A 15,859-nucleotide genomic window follows, 5' to 3' on the forward strand; every position below is an offset into this window, starting at 1 on the left:
GTACTATTTGTCATTAAGCCAACCTGCTTTTTTTATACTTTACGTTTAGATCTTCAGCATCAACTAAAAAGGAAGGGAGTGCTCATGTGTTTGTAACTTTAGAGAAGGTGAGCTAAGACCAGAGGCCCTTTTTGGTAGCTTGAGGGTAGCAGTCACTTAGTGCTTCAGGCAGCTCTGAACTAAAACTGGTGAGTCTTGGAAATGTCGAACATCAAGTGTCTTTGATGTTCTCCTTGATGTTCATCCCCCCCACAGGGTATCTACGTTGTGGGTTGCGTGAGCAATGAAGGGTCTGGTGGAGGCTGAGGGGGCAGCATGTTGGCAATGGAAGGGGTTTTCTGTAATTCCCAGGGACTCTGTAATCCTTATTCCATCTATTACACTCACAATACAGGTCTGGGTTTTGTGTTTTAGGCCTTCTCTGAAGGCTAAAGTTGATACTATAACTGAAAAGAATAGGGAGCATTCCCTTCCCCAGCTGTGAGCTGGAACTGTCGTAACTGCTTAAAGAAGGCCACGCTTGGTGTTTCGCGTGGAGATGTCTTCCCTGGCCCTGTGGGCCTCCGGGGATGCCAGAGCCATATCCCTTCCTCCTTTCTGAGAAGCATGGAGCATTTTTTTCCATGATCTGTTTAGTTCAAACTGGGACATTCCAAAATTTCCAATCTTGCCATTCCAAGAGTGGATTCCTTGAATACTGGTGTAATAATCCCTCTGCCATAGATCGTCAACAACCTCCTACACAAGCAAATTCTTCTAACATCTCTGTCTGAAGTTAAGGCATTTGTCTGTCTTCCTACCATCCAAACTTCTTGAGTTTACTTGTCTGGCGCACTAAAAACATCAAGCTTTCTGTCTTTCATGGGTTTTGTTTGTTTTGTTTTTTCCTTCTGAAAATAATTTGGGCTCTTTGTAGCACATTTTGTTTTTGTTCTGTTTTTATGACTTGTTCCACTTGCTTTCCTTCAGCTGCAGTGGAGAGAATTAAATTCAGTTGTAGCCCTGATTAAAATCTTCATTTAATTGAGTTGCAAATTTGTGATGACAGATATTTGTCAGGGTGCTGATGATTAGTACCTCTTTGCATTCCTGGTACCTTTCTGAATTCTGATGATACTCTCTGGTTTTATCACTGCTGATGTTCATTTCTTCCCTTTTTCTCTCTTCCCTGCATGAAGCTCAGCACAGGGCGTTAATTGCTTTTTCTGTGATAGAGTGACTTGTTAATTAGCTGTCAAGAAAATCTAGTCCCTTTGTGAGGTCTGTCTTGCACTTCCCTTGGAGTGTCTCTGATGCTTGCTATCATCACACAGAGTCTGAAGGCCAGTAGATCTCTAGTACTGGAAGTGCCATTGCACATTCCCATATGCTTTTTTTTGGCTTCCTTCAGGGATGATTTGTAGTGGTGATAAGCTTTACTGAAATAACTGCGAACTGAGAAGTTGTAGAGGAAATCTATTCATTAGACTAACATCGGAGATACTGTACAGGGTGCAAGGGGTATACTACCATTAGTGCTTTTTTCATCTACTGTTCAAGTAATAACCCAGGTTTTCATGGCAAAGCTCCTCACTGGCACTGCCCGCCTTGCTGTTGGGGAATGCTGCAGGACTGAGTCTTTTTACTGATCATACAGTTGAGGTTTGGGATTTCTGGTTGAGAGAGGTATATTTCGGTGAAATCCAACAAAGGAGTAGAAATTGTATTAAAAAAAATCATTAGGCAAAGATGCTCAATAATACCACATAAGTTCTCTCTCTAACCTTCTAGAAGTATATTCATGTATACCTCTCAGTTGCTGAGCTTTAGTAAAGAAATCTCATGGCCCTGATAGTGATTGTACACCACTTCTGTATCCTATTATGTCATCTATTTTGTATGCTGAGAGCTGAGAGTGGAAAAGATGGAAACATGGTTAGATTGTCAGTTGTTTCCAATGAAGAAATCTCTGTTTGGTGGAACTGTTTGCATTCCTGTGGTCAGTGGTATAAGGAAATACCATGTTATGAAAAATTCCCAATTGTTTCCTTAAGGGCTCTTTTAGAGTTGCACAATCTTTTGATGGTTTTGTTTGTTATTTAAAAAAAAAAAAAAAGAAAAAGAAAAAGTTGAAAAAGTTGCCAGCTCTTCGGTTCAGAACTCAAAATTCTCTTAAATATTTACTAGGGCTTTGCTTTCTACACTCAAGGTTTGGATTCAAACCAGAAGTGTATTTTCTTAATATACGCTGATCAACCATTATAATGTGAGTAGTTGAAGATTATATTTTCATTCCAGAGGGTGTTTCTTTGGGATATCCCATCAGTTCCTTGACTATCCATCATTGTGATTACTCATACTTTCTGGATGCAGCTCTAAAACATTACTACTTTCTCTGAGTGAGCGGGGGAAAGCTCTCAAATAACCAAGTGGCTTTCACTTTAATTCTCGAGAAAAGAAATGGCATCTTTGACACACAAATCCATTTGTCTTGCAGGCTGAAGGCTTCTAACATTTAATTTGTACTTGTGTTTTCAATATCCTGTTAGGATTTGTGTAATATGTCTAATTTTTGACATATGCATTCATTCAGATGTATTCCAAATTTCTGAAGCTGCTCATGTTCAATATTTGTCTTACCGCTATCATATCTTGAGTTAAAATCAATCTCTCTTCCTAGCCCATTCATCCAAGAATGTCTTCATTTTCCCTGAATTGAGAGCTGGCTTTGAGATGATGTTTACTGTGTGACTCTTAGTCCTTTTTCAGATATTTTTTTCCCCTCATTCTTGATATGATCTACATCCTTTGGTATTAGATGTGCAATTTCATTTTGGCTGTAGAGGCATTTAATTAATGTTTATTCTAGTGAAGAAAGCTTCATGCATGTCCTAAGCAGTGCTAAGCTCGGCGAAGCCAACTGCTGGGCAGTGCCTACACCAGAGGATTTCTCAGCCGCGCTGGAGGAGTGGTAGGGTGGGGTGAGAAGACCCCGATCGGTTAAGCAGAGTGAATTAGGTCATGACACCAATGTTGTGGTAGTCTTACGGTTGTTGAGGGTTTTCTTTGTTTGATTATGGGAATTTTAAACTGGGGAGAGGGGAAGAGATTACGAAAATGCGTGCAGCACTACTGAGCAGGGATGTGAAGGAGAAGAAGAAAGGGCTGGTAGCAAAGAGGTGGTGACAAGCAGCAGGAAAAGCATCTGCTCAGGGGCCTGTGACGTTTCTAGCCTAATGGCTCCTGGCTCCAGCTGCCTTCCTCCCTGCTCCCCTCTGCTGACCGCTGTAGGGTCTCTGGCCTCCAAGGTGGGGGCACAGCCTGGCCACTGCTTGCCAGGGCTCACACTGGCCCCGTGGTGGGTGCTGTGGGCTCCAGGGTGCTAAAACATGCTGATCGCCACCGTAAGGGCCACTGGGCCCTGGGCTGATGGAGCTGAGGAGGGCACTGAGGTCTAACAGAGCAGCTGCCAGCCTGCGACGTGACATCTCCTCTCGCTGGTGACAGCTACGCTTAAAATAACCGATCAGGAGCTCGCATAGAAATAGCATTCCCTTATCTCCTGCAGCGTGAAGTAGGTGAAAAATAAACCGTACTCATACCAAGAATAAATGGCCACGTTCAAGTGTCTAAATTCCTGCTGCTGTGGAGTGCTCCGGCTGTAACATGGTGCTTTTTGGTGCCAGCCCGTGTCCCCTGCCCTCCCCAGCCGCTGCCATGGGTCTCTGGGTGTGCTCGGTGAGGAGCAAACGTGCCCCAGGCCTGCCCCCAGCTCGTGCCTCTGCTGGCCTTGAAGGCAGGGGAACTCCGGTGGTGGCTGCTTACCTGGGGTAATGCTGAGTGCCAGCACGTCCTTCGTTCCCGAGTGCAAACTGGCTGAAAACAATGCCAGATATTTTTTTTTTCCAATGTTTATTTTCAAGCGAGCAAGGAACTGGCTTTCTCTAACGCTGTAATTTAGGGAAAGTAGACTGTGAATATCTTGTGACAGCGGTGTCATACATTAGTTTTGTATCATTCTACTTTCTTTTCATGCACATTGTTTTTTTTTTTTGGAAGTCAGTTCTTTGCAGCTAAAACCAAGACAGCACTGAACAATCCGGACTTCAGTAATGGAGAAAGGGCTGACCAGCCTGCTGAAGTGTTGAAACTGTTAAAGTACTTGTACATACTCAAAAGAGCAAACCTGTAATGCCTGAGGATACTGTGTTCAAGTCCTGGAGGAGTAACAAAGCAAAGCTGGTGATAGTTAAATTTGTTTCAATTGAATAAATACAAATGGTTAGCTGGTTAGAAAGAAGCACTATGCCTGCTGGTAGACTGAATTCAATGTCACAAGGCATAAAATGTCTAATATGCAATGTGTTGATCTTTTTAACTAAAAATAAATAAACAAAAGCACGTGTTTTGTATGCACGTATGAAATCAAGGAGCCTGGCCCCCGTCCACCAGGAAATAATTGCTTTTCCTTACAGGAGTGGTTAAGGGAAAAGGGAAGGTGATGGAAATAGATTTTCTTGGGTTTGACTGGAGACAGTTTATGCTCAAAGACTGAGAAGACAAAAGATGCTAGAAGCAAACAATTGCTGTTTTATTTACTCGTTTTACTTTCATGTTAAAAGATGAAGGCGAGAGGAAAGCCCATAGCTGCTCGGTGGTGGGAAGGGGTCGGGGAAAGGCGGTGGTTGCCGCGTGAACTTTGCACGCCAGCAGCTATGAAGCTGCCGGCCTTCAAAGAGAGGAATTGTGTTCCCGACTGTGCTCCCCTTTCTCCTGCTCCCCACCCTGGTCAGGGTCTGCCCACCCGGCAGCACAGCAGGCATTTGACTGCTCTGAAGTTCAGCTTCTGCTGGCCTAGGAGAGGAATTATGGAATATGGGGGTTATTTTACAAAATTCAGCAGGTAGCTGGGTTTTGTTTCTGTTTGTAGCCTGCTGTGCATGAGGCACACGGCTGGGTTCCCCACCCAGGCGTTCTTAAATGAGACTTCCCTGTGCTGAGATTTATTATTTTAATGAAGAATGCGTTGTATGGTATCAAAGTAAAACATAATTAAATTAAATATTCTGAAAAAGAGTTCAAGAAACCTAAATTGTGTTAATGATTTGTAAAGTTTTAAGTGTACAGCATATTCCAGTAACACTGAAAAGCCTACCACAAGTCATTAATCTTTCTTCTGCTTTACAGGTCAGCTGCATTAATAGAGCAAGGAGAGCTGTGGAAAAAAATCGAGGTACCCAAAACATTTTATTACGTGGATTTTTGGCTGTGTTCTTGCTGGTCATTTAGTGTAATGATTTTAATTGGGGGGTGGGGGATAACTGAATTAGTGAACTGCCACTTTAAAGTGGTTTTATTGAAGCAATTGTGGTTTTTATCTGTGCTTTTTAATCTCACTAAGGTTGTGTAAAATACTTTTGTGGGGAGAAGCTGTGCATTAGCTTTGGGATGAGTGCTGGAGCCTGCACAGCACCGCCTAACCCTTGCTTTAAGGGCGCACAGAGCTTCCCATGTGCATGGGCAGTGGGGTGGCCTCCAGCTGGGTGCTGCCCACCAGTCGGACTATCCCAGCTGAGCAAAGAGAGTGCTTGCAGCTTGGCCCCTCGTCACGGTAATTAACAAAATTCAGCACGTTATTTAACTGTTACTTGTACGATTCCTAAAGCTGCAAAAGGAGGAGTATGAAGTCTGCAAAAGCTGAGCAGTAGCTGATATTTTACAAGTTAGGAACTCTTCAGTTTTTATACCTTTTCCAGACACTTCTATTTTGAATTACAAGTGTTACTTTGGTATGGCTAGGATATACAATATTGTGTTCCTCGCTTCCGTAATAATAGGCAGCAAACATTCTCACAATGCTTTATAGATTTCCTTTTTTTTTTTTTTAGTTGGAGAAAGTTTATCTCCTTTATTTGTCATGATTTTGGGGAGAGAGGGGAGCAGATAAGTAGATAGAGCCATAGCAGACGTTAGTTATTGAATTTCATCTTCCTAAGTAAATTCATGTGCATAAAGAAGAAACTGGAGAGGAAAGAGTACAACAAAGTTATTTGTACCCATTGATTATATGTTTAGTTGGAACATAAATTCTTCGACATTAACTAAGAGCTTACTGCATACTTCCATGGTCTTCAAACTGAATGGTGCTGAGATACAAAGCTGCCTTCTTCCCATATGAATACATGAAATTGCTACTTATGAGTGCTGTTGTAGTGAGCTCTGCAGCCTTCTGCCCTGTGCAGGAGTTTATGCTAGGTTAATGTATTTTTAGCTGTGTAGGTTGTTCATGCGCCACATACAAAAGCAGTCTGATACAGACAAGAATACAGTTCGTACAGAAGTAATCTCTCAAATTTCTACTTCTAATACAGCTTTTAGAGAATGATTACATCAAGCGTTTGTTTTGGCTTTGTGATTGGGGAAAAAAATAACGTGTGTTTTCCTTTTGAGTGGTGTCTGCAGAGGGTGGGAAGCTGAGAGAAGGGCAGAGCAGCCTACAGGGCTGGTAAAAATGAAAGGTGTCCAGTTCTTGGCCTGCCAGTGGGTCATTACACTTACATGGCAGGCGGTGCAAAATTGCTCTGCGTAGTTGCTTGCACAGAACTGGCAACACAGAGAAATCCTGTCCCAGAGCAGCGAAGCAGTGGCATTGTCATCAGCGTGTTCATTGGGGGTACCTTTTATTTCAAGAAATGGAGTGACTCCTTAGTCCCTCAGCTTTGCTCTCTTCCACCTTTTAAGCGAGGCCTTCTATGGTTCCTGGGGTGTTCAAAGCGCCAGCGGTTCCCAGGGGCTCAGCAGGCTGTCTGTCTGTGCTGTAGGTGCTGTGCTCCCCAGCGCAGGCGTCCCCAGGCTCCCGGTAAGACAGGAGCTGGCAGAAAGCACGGGAAGGAATTTGTGTGCGACTGGAAAAGAGATACAGGCGAGCCTCAGACGTTTTTATCTGGCGTCTCCATGCTGAAGGAGAGGTTTCTATCTCCTTGCCCAATTTAGACGAGATTTTATTCCAGACGTCGTCTTGCTCCTGACTGTGCAAAACCTGTCAGATCCTTTTCCTGACACTTTCTCCTCCGTCAGTCTCTCTAAAAGACTTCAAAAGAGATTTTCCCTATTGCAAAAGGAACCAGACGTGGCCTTTCTTTACTAGCCCTGCATTCGAAGCATTGATAAGTAACATGTGGCTGGCTCCAGGCTGCAGACTTTCCCAGCAGTTTAAGGAAACACTGCTAATCGCTCGGTTTTAAAGGAAACTATAGGATCCTTCTCCCTTCTCTGCTGTTGCTCATTTGTGTAACATATCCCAGGAGTTATTATTCCCTTCTGTCTGAAGCTGTCAGGATTCACCACTGTCTTTGTGATTGCTGAAAAATAACAAATATTTTTCATTTTTCCATGTGTGGTGAGATTCTTTATTGATAACCTGTGTCACAGCGCGTAAGCTTTGATTTTTTCCATAATGCCTTTTGGATGGTCGCTGTTTGGAGCATTTATTTCAGGAGTGCCCTAGCAGAAAGAAAAATATTATTTTTAAAACTAGAGACTGAGCAAGAGGAGCTTGGAATCCGAATGCACTGTCTTCAGTAATTGTTTAAACCTGTCGTGCTGTTTGGCAAAGGTCTGAACCAAGCTGTCCTTTCCATAAAATGGAGCTGGGGCTGCTGCTTCAAAGAGAGGGGATGCCTGAGGACAGCCTCTGATCCTTTTAATAAGAGCAGGGCTCACTTGAAAGGCAAGGCGGCAGGTGCAGGAAGAATGTAACCTGGGGGGCTTACGGGTTTGCTCAATAACTCCAGGCTGGTGCACCGCCTTGTAACAGTAGGAGAACACAGCAAAGCTACAGCTTCTTATTTGCTGCTTTGTCTGGGGATCGAGCTAAAAGCAAATGGTACAAAAATACAGTCGGATGGAAGATAAATGTAAATCTGTGTTCAAATTTCTTGCCTAAATTGCTTAAAAAAAAAAAAAAAAGAAAACAAAGTTCAGCCTGGCCGTGAAGTACGGAGAGGCCGGCAGCATTCCTCCATTCCCTAGAAGCATTTAACCTGGTTAGATAGAAGTGGGAGTTGATCCTTAGCTTTTGGGCCAGCTGTGTCCCCTCACCTCTGCCTGCATGGTCCATGTGAGGAGGTGCAGATGCTTGTGAAAATGTGGGGGGTTTTATGCTTTTTGAGTAGGTAATGTCTCTCTCATATGAAGCGTGTTTCTAGGCCCTAATTGGCATTGCTAGTTTTGCTAGAAATTAAAGCTCTAAAATCACCTTACACCTAGCACTGAGGAAGAGGTCAATGCAGGGCAGGCTAGGACAACTACCAAAATATTTTTGTTTATTACCGAAGTTGGAGCTGATCAATTTTTTTTGGCTCTAACCTCCATAAGCGTCAGTCCGTCGTTTCCCAGTTTCACTCACACGGTCCGGGCCCAGTCTGCAGGGTGACCGTGACGGTGTGGGTGAAGGTCATGCCTCTAACCCGGCCTCTGTGGGCTTTGTGCTGTTGAGCCCTGGGCCTTCAGAGCCCACACAGGGACTAGATGTTGCTCGTGGGGTTATTTTAAGCATGTACTTGAGTGCTTTTTTTCACCCAACACATCTTTCGACACGTCTGTCTCTCACATTGGAAAGCGTACATCTCCATTTTCCTACCAGCCCTCACCCTTCCATGCCAGCGATTGTGATGACCATTGACTCAAAATCCATTTAACCTCACCCCTTTCCAGGCTCAAGCAACGGAAACTGCTTAGTAAGTGTTTACTCCTGGATATGTGCCATTTCAGGCCAACGTGAAAAGCTTGATCGCCACCTTCTATCAGTTCCCAGCCGTGCTGTAGGATCTCAGAGGCGTGGGGTCCTCCTGCTCAACGTGACTTTCTTGTCCCTGCTGAGCACTGTGCCCAGGGTGAGCCTCGTTGGTTTGGGCAGTTTTGTCATCTGGGCTATTTCCCAGGTAGGGCTCTTCAGACAGCAGTGACTCGATACTCATATCTGCGTGAATAATGAAGCAGGATATGGGATACAAGGGTAGTTCTGCCTTAAATGACCCTTCCCAATAAATATTTGTGAAAATAAGCTAGTCTTGCAGTCCATTAACAAAAACAAAACTAAACACACGGTTGGGCTTGCGCACATAACATAGAATAATGTTGTAATCCGATGTCTTGTTCTCTGCCATGAATCAATTTGAAGGTTTTTTTTTCCCTTAGCATGAGAGGTTTCAGAGCAGGAAAGTCTTTGAGTTAACCTTCTCACTAAATATTTGTAGTTGCTGACATTAATATTTGCTCATACTGTGTCTGCAGTCTGCATTTTTTTCCACTTAGAATGGAAAAAGAGATCTGTAGGCAGTGTGAAGACAACCGTATTTTCTGTACTTCTCTGGAACTGGAGTTCCTCACTTGTTGGACTGCTTTCCCGTTCAGCTGAAGAAACGTTTTGGGGCTCGGTCCCTGTTGCTTGGCTGGTGGCAGCAGCCACGTGCTGTGCTGGACGTGGTGATGGTGCTGTACCTCCTCCACCTCTCCAGCCCTCCCCGCTGGTGGCAGCGCTCGCGCTGAACTCAGCTGTTCCCTCTGACCGCTTGCATCAAAGCACTGGAGCTCTGCCCAGATACTCGTAAACAAATGAAACGCGGTGTGGGATATATATTGTGCAAGCTAAAGTAATCAAAGAGAATATAAAAAAGACAAAGGGAGATCCTGTTCGACAGTTCTGCAGTTGTTGCCTTTCTCATGAAAAAGCACTTCTTTTGTATGTAGTTCCTGTTGCTTTATTACACGTATGAAAGGGTTGTGTGGTTTAGGTTTTTGAGAAACATCGATTTCAACAGGGATTGCCACTTGAAAAATAGGACCTGGTTCTTTCTTCAGCACCAAGCTGAAGATTTTCTGTCTTAAGAGATCCAATGTCAAAGTTGTTCTGGCAAGACTTGGCTAAACTTAACCCCTTCTCACCGCGATGGAAAACTGTAAGAGAAGAGCTTTAACAGTGGAGGCTGAGGAAGCTTTTAAAGTACAAGAGGAGAAAGCATCATCCCAGGGTACTTGCAGGATTGCTGCTGTGTCTGTGATCCATGGTTGTGAGGAAGACAACCAAATTCATTCAGCTTTCTAAAGTCTTAGTAGCTGATCTAGGGTTTGTGCAGGAATTCTGTAGATAGTATTCCTGTTGTGGAATTAGGAAAAAAGACACTACGTCTTTCAAAGGCATTATTTTCAGTAAGTTAAAATCCTGAACCATGGGCACTGCCCTCTTTTTCCACGAGTTACCTGGAAGGTGTTGAAGAGCGTTGGATGGCTCACGGCTCTTTTCCCATTCCCTTTCCTATGCCCCTATCTTGGAAACAGTTTTCTGGCAGCTGATAAGTTTCTATATCTCATTCCCTGTCAAATTCTTTGGGCCGTGCGATAAAGCAGTTTCATGGTAGGCGGGAAGAGGAAGAGGACAGCATGAATGGAAAGTCTCCGATTGCACTGGGATCGGGCAAGCTTGGCTGTCATTTCCACAGGGAATTGCAGGGAGGGAATGCAGCCGAGCAGTGGGAGGGAAGCAGTGGAGCTCTGGATTGCACCAGACGACGACAACAACAACAAAAAAAAACAATCTTGAACAAACTTGTTCGTTTTCAGCTTTTTCAGTTGACAAGAGCAGGCTGTTAAAAGCTAGTAGTACAGACTGTGTTATCTTATCCTGTTAATGATGAATTAATGAAGACCAGCTCTGGAAAAATAAGTTGATATAATTACTAGCTTGTGACATGCTGGTCAGATTTTCAGCTATTTCTATGTGATGCAGGAATTAAAGCTGAAAATTTTCATTCAACTTTGCAGACTGGCATACATTAAATCAATAGGCTTATAACTACAAAAGGACAGATCTAGTTTAAAATTAAATACTGTTTCCAATAGGCAAAATCATTCCATTTTGCTAGCATTAAAACTATTAATGAAATTTAAACGTCACCCTATCTCAGCTGCACCATACTTACTTTTTAAAATACTCCTTAGTTCAGGAGCAAGCCTGTACTTGATAACTTAAAAATACCATATCTTTATGAGCATAAAAAAATGTTCCTAGATATGTATCAGCTCATCACTGTGACTTAAAGTGGGGTAGTTTTTTAGCAACCCAGTCTGGTTTGGCTTTATTCATAAGCTGAGTGGAATGAATGAAGAATGAGTGTTTAAAAGTTGAACTTTTTCCAAAATAATTATAAGCCTTAAAACTTCCATCCACTCAATACTGATTTAATAATTTCAACAACAGCCTGTCTTTTTAGGATTATTCTTTTCCCGTTGTGCATTGGACTGTATATAGTAATGCTGACCTTCTTAGCAAATGTTGATATTTAGAAAGTCAGTTTAATAAACACTCTGCTTTTTGTTGCGCCTCAGCTGAAGCTGGATTTACTTCCTAACAGCTCAGTTGTAACAACAGGAGGGCTCTGTCATTCTGCTAACGAGCAGTCACTCTTCACAGAGAACATCTTGCATTTAACTTTGTTAAATGTGGACTGAGTTTTAAGACTTGGTTTAGCGTGTACCCTGGCGTATCAGGGTAAAACAGTGCCAGTCGAGTGGTTTGCAGCTGAGGCTCTCTTCATTCTGCTCCTAAAGGGCCTGTGCTGTTAGCTGAGTTTTTCCAAAGCTGTAGCCTCTGCTTGTTATCAGCACAGGGTGCTAGGAAACGTGATTTGTCTTGTATTATCTTTAAGCTGATGAGAGTCTTGGTGAAGAGGGGATGGGGGGAAAAATATCTCTGATGTAGGGTGAGTGCAAGAGCGCTTATTTTATGCTCAGTCTGTGTTTGGGAATCATTTTCAGTGGTCAACAGTTGCTGCTATTGCCTGGTGTCAACACCTCCGTATGGAGAAGCAAGCTCAGGGTTACACATCAACCCGTTCAGATTGAGGTTTATCTATGTGGCTGTTTGGAGTTAACTGTAATTAGAACTTTCGATTTTAAGTAAAACTTATCCATGCTTCTGAATTAATGTTAGCATAAAATTGATGAATTGTGATTGCTGTATCAAACCTGTTTGTTCTGAACTTATGTCCGTCTTTAACTGTAAGGATGTCATTATACTTGCTGTAGACTGTAAATTACAATTGAGTTAGTTCTTCTAAGCTAAAGCAGTCCAAGACCCCAAATGTAATTACTGAGCAGCAAAACAAACCCCTTTGTTTACATTGTTTGCATTCTTTGAATGTGATCCTTAAAATTAAAAAAAAAAAAGTATAAAAAAAAAGTCAAAATCACAAGAGTTACAAGCCTGTATATAACAGTGAATAAATTACCTTGATATTAGGAGCATGAGTATGCTTCTGTGAAGGGGCAGAAGGAAGTAAGTTTATGAATGCTCTCAAAGGAAGAAGCCTGTTGATACCAGTCTCAAGCTTGCAGGAGGAAGTAGCTTCAGAAAATATCAGTGTTGCTTTCAGTACGTTGGTAACTGGACTCTAGTATAGCAAATTCCATCGGCAGTTCCCATGTCAGCCTCCCGCCTCTGCTAGTTGAAGCCTTTTCAAGACATCTCCATGTCTGACGCAAACACCGGTGTACCCATTACAGGCTTTCCAGAGTAAAACCCAAGATCAAGAGTTGGTAAGATGTAAGGTGAAGATTTTTTTTTCTAATTGTGCATAGCTTTGAGACTTTCACAGCGTGAGTACGATAGGGCCCTGTAGTTAATTAGAACATTGCAAGCACTTTGTGGATAGACCTATCAATACGAACAGGTGAATGCAATGCTAATATTTTTAGTAGACAGAAGTAATCTGTGGGAGAAATAAGGCTGGAAATCTTATACTTTCAGCTTATCAGTGTTGTTTTTAATTTTATTTCTTTAACCTGCCATTTCCAGTAAGCTTTTAAAGTCAATACTAACTTCCTCTGGCTTTTTTAGGACTATAAACTGTACATTAAGGTATTTTCATGAATTTATTTGATCATGATCTTGGTAGTTCTTGTAAAAATGACCTTCTCTTCTTTGAAGTGAGTACAACAGCAATTGTTCATCCAGTACAGCAAGGCAGAGAAAAACATTTAATATGTCCTTTTTGTCGGTGGTAGTTTCATCCTTCAGTGATCACATTTAAATTCCACATCTGATAATTAGTTTACTTATCCCTAAACACTTGGATTACTGCAAAAGCACCTTCATCAGGGTATCTCGCTTAGTCCCTGGTCATTGGGGTTGAGCTTATAATTTACAGAAGCACAGCTGGAATCGTGTAATGATGATCACTTTAAATTAGTACTTGCAATCAGTATGGCAAGGGTAAAGAGGTGCTGAACTGAAGTGGAGCTTTGAAAATTGGATAGTTCTAGTAGTAGACAGGCTTAGTTATTTCTTGCAGACACTCAAACTGTGGCTGAAGTGGCTCCCTGCACACTTGTGTTCCTTACCATGTACACGCCAGTGCTTCTGCTTTCCATGTAAGCAGTTGCAATTAAGATATGTAATCGGGACAAATAATTTAAGTAGAAGCAGGGTAACTGGCAAGTCACAGCCAAATCAAAGACAAGTCAGGCTGCAGAGGGTGAGTTGGTTATCAGGTGTTCTTGGGAGAAGGAAGACCTGTGGCTGCTATGATCCTAGACCTCAGGAGGCAACTCAGCAGATCTTTTTGAAGGTCTGGGAAGGAGCCAGGGACGAGCAGTACGGGTAGGACAGAGTTTCAAAAGCCAAATGTATACTGACCGGAGGCAGGAGCCCTTGGGGAAGTGGTCTGAGGTGTTCCCAGGATCGTGTATGAGCTATTGCTGAGGCAGAGACAACTTTGGTGTGTGATTGTGAAAAAGCATGGAGAAAAGAGGCTTTTGTTCAATTATGAATAGGAGGAAAAACGTTTTCAATCAAAAGATCTGAAAAGGAAGGACGACTTCATGCTAAACCAACAGGGAACCAGCAAAAGGTACTTGACATTTTAGAAGCTCATGGACAAGTTTTCAAACTTAAGGGGGAGAGGAAGTCAGCTGTTGGTGAAGACAACTTGGCATGTCCTGCCTTCTAGGAGTGAAATTGGGAATAATCTTCCAACAATAAAGGTACAGATTAGCAAAAAAATCAGCTCAGGTGGGATAAAGAGTAAGCGAGATGAAGGGTAGAGAAGAGTCTGAAGACAGACCAAATATATGCCTGCTCCCACCTGAAGGTTTTACAAAATGCCAGCGGGAAGAAATAATTAAAAATGGTGATCTGTGTCTTTTAGTGAGGCTGTAGATGTGTCACAACTTGATGGTCGGAAGAAATCCCATAATTGCAAGGCAGAGGTGACTGTTGATAGACAGCTTCTGGATGTTGAAGAAAGCTTCAAGGTGAAACAGGGGATTTGTTTCAGTAATGAGTTACACTTCTAATTCCGTACAATGGAAAATACTAGTATTGCAGTACCTATCGCTCACTCAGAACAAAGAGGGCCAAAAGGGTGCTTTGGGGTGCAGCTGGTCAAAGAACCTGCAGGACGGGGAGCAGTTTGATCTGATTCTGTGTGCATGGGCTGTGATTTCAAGTGCTTGGTATCACGTATCCGTGGCTGTAATATACTGTAATTCAGGATCTTTTCAGAAATAGCCAGAAAGTTCATTATGGTAGAGTTCTTAATTTAGGAAAAAAAAAAAAGTGCTAGATAAAAATGAGAGAGCTGGTTTTTTTTAGGAAATCGAAGCTCGCAGGTAGTAAAGCAGCTCTTGAAAGACTGCATATTAGAGGTTGGATAAAATACATGCCATATATCAAATATGCCGTATTCCAATTTTTTCTGCTCTTGCCACTTTTTATTTGTAAGAGGCAAGGATGGTTTTATAGCAGAGTTAAGGAATCTATTAGAAACAAGGAGACATCTTTCAAAAGCTGAAGCTGTGTTCAAACAAAGAAAATAAAAAGGAAAAAAAATACCCTCTCTCAAATTAAATTTTAAAGTATAATGAGGCTGGCCAAAAGATATTCTGAGAAACAATTCACTAAAGACATGAGAGCCTATGATAAATCATTTATATTGAATCATTTCAGATACTTGCAGGAAATTGAAGTCCTGCCAGACAGACTGGAGAGCTGATGGATGGCCCAAGTGTGAAAGGAGGGCCCAGAGCAGATAAGGCTCAGAATGAAAGCTGGGTGATTTGTACGCAAGCTGACTTCCCTGAGAAGTCTTCATGCAGGAACTTTACGGTTGAATCTTGAGAATTGGTTTCATACCGAAAAGTTGATAGAAGACACATTTAGAATCTTAAAAAAAAAAAAAAAAAAAAAAAAAAAAAAAGTAGCTAGTTGCCCAGTAGCAGATATTTGCCCAAGAGATTGTAAGGTAACTGCAAGTGAAAATGCTGATCTAGCAACTGTGATCCATTGCTTAAAGCTACCTCAGGATCAGAGGTATAGGCAAACACAATTTCAGTATCTTAAAAGCATTCCAGAAATAGTCGGGGTACCACAGACCAGCGAGTCTATACAGGTGAGTTGGTATGTATCATTACAAATAAATAAACCCCACGGAATCGGTAAATATGTGGGCATATATCATGTATCGTGTGGTTTGGGAAAAGTGAACGTGTACGCTTCAAATAGGTTGATGCTCTTCAGTCTTATGGCGGACGTGCAATTTGCTGGTTCTTGTCTGCCCCTTCAGTTTGTAGAATTGAAACTGCCAGTATCATAAAATGCAAAAAAGCAATTATTTATTCTACAATCATGTGCCTTTGTGAGGAACGTACATACTTAATAACCAGAAGTTTAATGCCATACCACAGTGTAACTTTGTGTAAAACCCGTGGATGTTAATGAATAATTAGATCATAAGAAGTAGTGGACTGAAATCAACAGTACTGTATTGAGTACATTAAATATCCTATATGTGGTCAAAATCTGTGACTGCAAACCTATATTTAG

General features: G+C 42.2%; 1 protein-coding gene across 6 annotated transcripts in view; it reads left to right on the forward strand.

Moving 5' to 3' along the window:
• Window positions 1-15,859, forward strand: part of ADD3 (adducin 3) — a 99,567-nt gene that overhangs the window by 29,835 nt on the left and 53,873 nt on the right. For 4 of the 6 annotated variants that reach the window (XM_083844437.1, XM_083844438.1, XM_083844436.1 and 1 more), the window contains exon 2: window positions 5,167-5,212. The exons of the other annotated variants lie outside the window; for them this stretch is intronic. The gene's annotated coding sequence lies outside the window, so the exon portion shown is untranslated. The remainder of the gene's footprint in view (window positions 1-5,166; window positions 5,213-15,859) is intronic. 6 annotated transcript variants of the gene reach the window in all.

This window comes from Anser anser, assembly GCF_964211835.1.
Source record: "Anser anser genome assembly, chromosome: 7".
NCBI lineage: Eukaryota > Metazoa > Chordata > Aves > Anseriformes > Anatidae > Anser > Anser anser.